The sequence below is a fragment of the Gallinula chloropus genome (assembly GCF_964237585.1).
Source record: "Gallinula chloropus genome assembly, chromosome: 5".
NCBI lineage: Eukaryota > Metazoa > Chordata > Aves > Gruiformes > Rallidae > Gallinula > Gallinula chloropus.
The window spans coordinates 47432920-47438898 of record NC_140090.1 but is presented as its reverse complement, the minus strand read 5'-3'; positions in this window follow the sequence as shown (position 1 = coordinate 47438898).

The window sequence follows — 5979 nt, the reverse complement described above, 5'->3', positions numbered from 1 at the left end:
CCCACTCAGCCAAGGAACAGTTACCAGTCAAGTAGCAGATGCTTGAAAGCACTCACAAATGCTGTGGCTCTCACAGCCTTCCTCTCGATGGAGCTTCTGACCTCAAGCTTTCTGAAGAGCAAGTGTGATAAACTTCCAGGACAGCTATCAGAGGAAGAAGCTGGAGGGATGTAGGGTACAGCTCCAGCCTTGACCTCCGTAGAGCAGCTCTGCCCCTTATTGACAAGGGAGACATACTATTGATCAATCTTGTTTTTTGGACTCAACCCGCTATTGTTTTCTGGCCTGACTGCCCCGCAGTGACACCTCCACTATCTTATCTGGAGAAGAATTCTAACTGAGGGACACCCGGACATCCCGAAGGGATGGAAAAGAAGAATAGATGGGTGCTTACTGTTATCTCTGCTCTTTCCACAAGTTATACAACTTCGTGGCTCCTCACAGGCAAAAAACACCAGCTAGAGAGACCTAACTGCAGGAAGTGGTGGTCAACAGAGGAGAACCGATCCTTCCGAGCAGAGATTGCAGATGAGTGCTTGGAGCAGAGCTACAATGGGAACATCAGTCAAAGTGAAGGACTGGTGTCCCACTCGGAAATAAGCTATTTCTGTGCTACGCAAAAGCCCTTTCCACTACCTGACTGGTACAGTTATCAAACAAGGCAACGTTTTTCTGCAGTATAAGACCTCACAATCTCTGTCTTTCAGAAAAACCCCACAAAACCAACAAAAAACCCAAACCAAACCAACAATCAAGAAACCCAACAGTACCAAATTAACTTCCTCACAAATCTAAGTAATGAAGAACCTGTGCCTTTGTGGTTCAAACTAAACTAGGTTTAGCTGCAGGTCATAAATGAGCTGCAGCACATTGAAATCTGTTCCCTACGAAAGCAAGCCAAGCACTGCATTTAGCAGAGACACACACCCATGACAATAAGCCGAAAGGGATCTTCCCTCTTGGCCCACTAGCTGTAGCTCTTAATACATAGTATAGACTTAAATAGGTTTAACATGCATGGACATATCCATGCCTACAGGTGCCTCCCTGCTTACAAGCAATGGGCAAGACTCCAGGGAGTCACCTGCAGGCAGAAAGCTCTCCATCAGCAAAGAGTATGGTTAAGCCTACAGTAATTGCATAATCAATCAATTATGGGCATTTTCCCACTTACTTTGCACCCTATGTTTCTGCAGGAGGCTGGAGTAAGGAATAGCATCAAGGTTGATGTGCTAGCTTCAGATCCCAATAGGAAAAAAAATACTCTACACTATTTCGTATTGGGTTTGCATAAGACAAGGAGTTGGGTATTTGCCTGCTCTGTAGAGACTGTACATTATGGAAAGTTCTCTGGGTGTTCCTCTGGCAGTGAAGTGCAATATGCTGCTCTGCTCCACCCCAGCAGAGGAGGCTTCTTCAGTGGTAAATGACTTTAGGGAACAAAACAAGGCGCTTTACAAATGACTGTCATTGCTCCCACTACCAAAGAACAAAATAAATTAAGAAAAAAATTCATTGTGGCTGCCCTGTGCTCACAGCTGTGCCGTACCAGACTGTTTTTTTCCACAACAGGAAAGGAGAACAGATTCAGTATGCAAAGCTAGCAAGGCAGATAACCCTCGGAAGGTGGTTATGTGAATTCCCAGAAGAGAAACTAAACTTGAACAGAGGATAATAAAGCAAGCCACAGGAAGTTAAATTTTGCCATTTTCATTGAGAAGTTGATTCATACTTAAGATTCTGGGTAAATAAAACTGACAAGCTCAAACTGAATTTTCTTTCCGTATTAGAGGTGAGTATATTTCTCTGAACCATCTTCATTACCAGCTATGTTTATTTTTGTAGGTGGTATATTAGGTTTGATACTAGCCATGTTTTGACAGTTATATGTAAGTGATTGGTGACTGACAATTAACGTAAGGAAATAAACTGTGCCGTAGTAGTTTTGAGCCTCAAAGGTGTCACAAACAAGCCCTGTCAAGTTCTCCAATAGTGACTAAAGCAGGAGATGTCCCAGCAGATCCAGACATGACACCATCCCAAAATCACCACAATTACCTAGTTCAAGAAAATAGTCTAAAGCTGGATAAGATTCAGTGTGCCACCTCTGAACATTTCTGGTACCCACAGGAAAGACAAAGAGCATCTCAGTCTTCTGGAAGCAGCACCAGCAGAAACAACTCTTCTATCAGCACTTACTCTTTGCTTTCCAAGTTATTTTAGGTGACACACGCAGCTCCAGTTCCCTTCCAAATAACAGCAACCCTTATTAGAGTAGGCCTCTGCAAATCTGCACCTCAGGGAGCTGGTGCAATTATTCCTGAAACAGAAAAACATCCTAGCAAACCACATCAAACAAAATACCCTGCTGCAAATGGACCCCCACTCATACAATTCCATTAAGAGTACTCCAGATACTATAGGGCCTAGAGGCACCCACTAGGCAGATCTGTTAAATCTGGTGTTCTTTGGGTCAAGGAAACACAGCTCAAGATGAGCAAGCCTCATTTCCCAATAAGTATCAGGATCAGATTAGTATCTCTTAAAAGTAGGCATTGGTATGGGTTAAGAGAGATAAAGAAGGAATGAGATATTTAACATCGAAGACTAGGATTTTATTTTGGCACACTTGCTGCTGTCTAAGCCCAAGTGTGTCTGCTCTTACTGTAAGAAAGGTTGCTAATTTTTAAAGTGTCAACCATGCTTCTTGCCCCTCTCACAGATTCAGGGGGCATTTCTGTCCTTCACACATGGAACTCAAATACTTCAAAGCACTAACAAGGCTGAGAAAAGCTCACACTCTTTCTAACACACTAACAAATAAAGATGCTTTGGTGTCAGAGGAAGCCATGTCTTTGTCAGAGCCACCTCTCAGGACACACAACCATTTTGATGAAAATGAGGTGGGCGAAGAACAGCTCCTGGGACAAGAGCAACTCCTGCAGCCAGACTAGGAGGAGAATGAGGAAGAGCTAATCAGTGTTTCCTGTCACTGAGAGAGAGGAGAACCCGACCCACACGACAGGATCCCTGCCTGCAATTGATTTGAGGATGTATGTTCACAATAAGCCTTGACAGGCTGCTGAGATGGATTGCACAAGTGTCAAGGACTTAGAGATAGGCCTTGTTGCTGTAAACAACTTGTCCCGGGACATGGTGCCAATGGGAGGGGCTGTTGGGATCAGGAACTGAACACAAAGTTGGTGGAATATGAACAAATTCAACACAAGTAAAACACCAAGACCCCGTTCAAACCAGACAAGTAAGTAACTCCTAGCAAAGAGCAGCAGCTATTCCCTTTCCCTCAGTGGAGTCCTGCAATGAAGAACTTGGTGTTTTGATAGTGTTTTTCCACAGGTCCTCCAGAGCCAGTGTATTTTTCATAATCCTCAATTTCTAGATGGAGGAATTAAGGGCATGGATGGTATACCTACATCTGCAAAACCAGTCAGGGCCAGAAACAGGAGTAGGATCCACTTTCTACAAGTTCACAGAGTCACAACACCACAGCATAACACCAGCTTCTCCCATAGTTCAGGGCTGAGTTCCACTGCAAATTCAATTTCCATTCCTTTATTTCACTTTTTACCTCTTGAACGACAGTATAGAAACTAAAATTTTCAAGTGAATAATTGAAATCTCTTGGGATAGGTAGAAAAATACTTGAGATATAAAAATCTTCCTATGTGAAAAGGAAGTCATACAACATGGCACAGAGGAAAGCAGCTTGCATTTACAACTCCACACAACAACCACAGAGCAGATTCAAAGAAATTGTTCCCCTGGCTCAGAGTGACAGGGCAACTCGGCCAGCTTCACTTGACTGACAGAGTGCCAAGGTGATCATCATCACTGCCTCCCAGGTAGAAGGCATTACAAAGGGAAAGACACAGGAGCCATGAACCTCTCTCCTTTGCAGAGGTTTTCAAGGCAGAGCCTTGCAAGCACAGCATAAAGGGAACTTAATACATTGCTCCAGACAAGTCTGAACCCGTTATCTATTTGTTCAAAGCTCCCTCAGAGAAAAAGGGAAGAGAGGTTAAGCAAATCAATAAGCACTGGTTGATGAAAAGCTCAACATGACCAGCAACGTGTTCCTGAAGCCCAGAAAGCCAACCCTGTCCTGGGCTGCATCAAAAGCAGCATGAGTAGATTGAGGGGGTTCTGCCCCCACTGCTCTCATGAAACTCTCCCTGGAGTACTGAGTCCAGCTCTCAGGCCTCCAACGTAAGGAGGACATGGAGCTGTTTGAACAAGTCCAGAGGAGGTCAAGAAGATGATCCAAGGGCTGGAGAAGGGCTCCAGGAAAGCTGGAGAGGGGCTGGTGCTAAGGGCAGGGAGAGCCAGGCCCAGGGGAATGGCCTGAGACTGCAGGAGAGCAACTGGAGAGGAGCTGGGAGGGAGAAATACTTCTTGGGGAGGGTGAGGAGGCCAGGCACAAGGTGCACAAAGAAGCTGTGGCTGCCCCTGGATCCCTGGCAGGGTTCAAGACCAGGCTGGATGGGGCCTTGGGCACGCTGGGCTGATGGGGGTGTCCCTGCCCGTGGCAGGGGGTTGAGACTAGATGGGCTTGGGCTTTGAGGTCCTTTTCAGCCTGAACCAGTCTGTGGTTTTACAACTTAATTGGTAGAAAAAGCAGTGTCACAACATTGCAACTTCATAGGGACTTAAGAATGCCATGTTACACTGCCATTCAGGCAGCTTGCCTGCTCTTCGAGTGCTGCCAGTGGGACAGGACCCTAGTACCTGCCCAATTCCTAGTGCAACAGAGTTGGTTGACATTGATATACAACAGTGTGTATCAAGAGAGCAAACAAACATCACCTTTCACTTGAATGTTAGCACTCAAGGCCAAGAAACACAGAAACAATGAGGTAGGAGTTTGAGGTTTGTGGCACATTATCCACACCCCTGGCAGAGACCACATGTGCACTGGTGGTGAGAGGAGCAAGAGAGTGATTTCTTGGGAGTACAGACTGGCAAGCCCAATTGGACAGCCCATATTTCAGGGTACAGCCTTTTGTACCCTGTCTCTTATTTCACTCCTTTTCTCACACCATCTCTAGAACATTAATGCATGTGCAGGGCCAATTTTATCATATTTTCTTGCTTTCCAAATAGGGACTGTGGTGCTAGATGTCAAAGCCTTCAGTTCTTCTGGATGCCAAAATGGATGAGTTCTTATGCAACCGTTCCAAGCAATGTGTCTGGGGTAGGCAGCAGCTCATCTGTACACTGCTGCAGACTAAGGGCTGCTTGGAGGAAGAGGGTTTGTCAGCATTGCTGAACTAAATTTCAACAGCGATTAAAGGTAGGTCACAACGACTAACAGCCTCCAGCTCCTCCTCCTGGCTTTAAAAAAAAACCACAGGAGAGCGTCAGCTGGGTTTAAAACTGGCTTATAACATGGATTGTTTTGTACAGGCAATGGACACGATAAAAAACCATAATCTTCTGGCACCAAATGTCTCATGCTAACAGTACAGTCTGTTGATTCCCAAAGGTAGCGAACAAACAACACGTCACTGTGACAAATCAGACACCAGGCATTCAAGGGCCTAGAGAAAGAAGCAGAAGCTTAGAACTTGTGTTCCTCTCAAACAACACTTGCACGCAATACAGAAACACACTGACATTGCTTGGTACAGTTTAGGTCACCGGGCGTGACATGCCCGTGAACATTCTTCTGCAACCTGCCAGATTTTGTCAACCTCTACACGGAGCTACTACGCTGGTCAAACGAAGGCAGATCTTTGTTAGACCAAACAGCTCTACTTCTACCTCACCACCTCAACTGCTCCTGAGATCCCTGTGTTACGCAGCTAGGCATGGCAGCGAGATCTCCATCCAAGCTTCTTCAGGAAAGCTACTATCTGCATCACCATGGCCTCAGGGCTGTAAGGTCAAGAAGAACGAACCTAAACAAAAAGAAACGGAGGAAACTCAAGAGGCAGCTGGCACACATACAATACTGTCTTC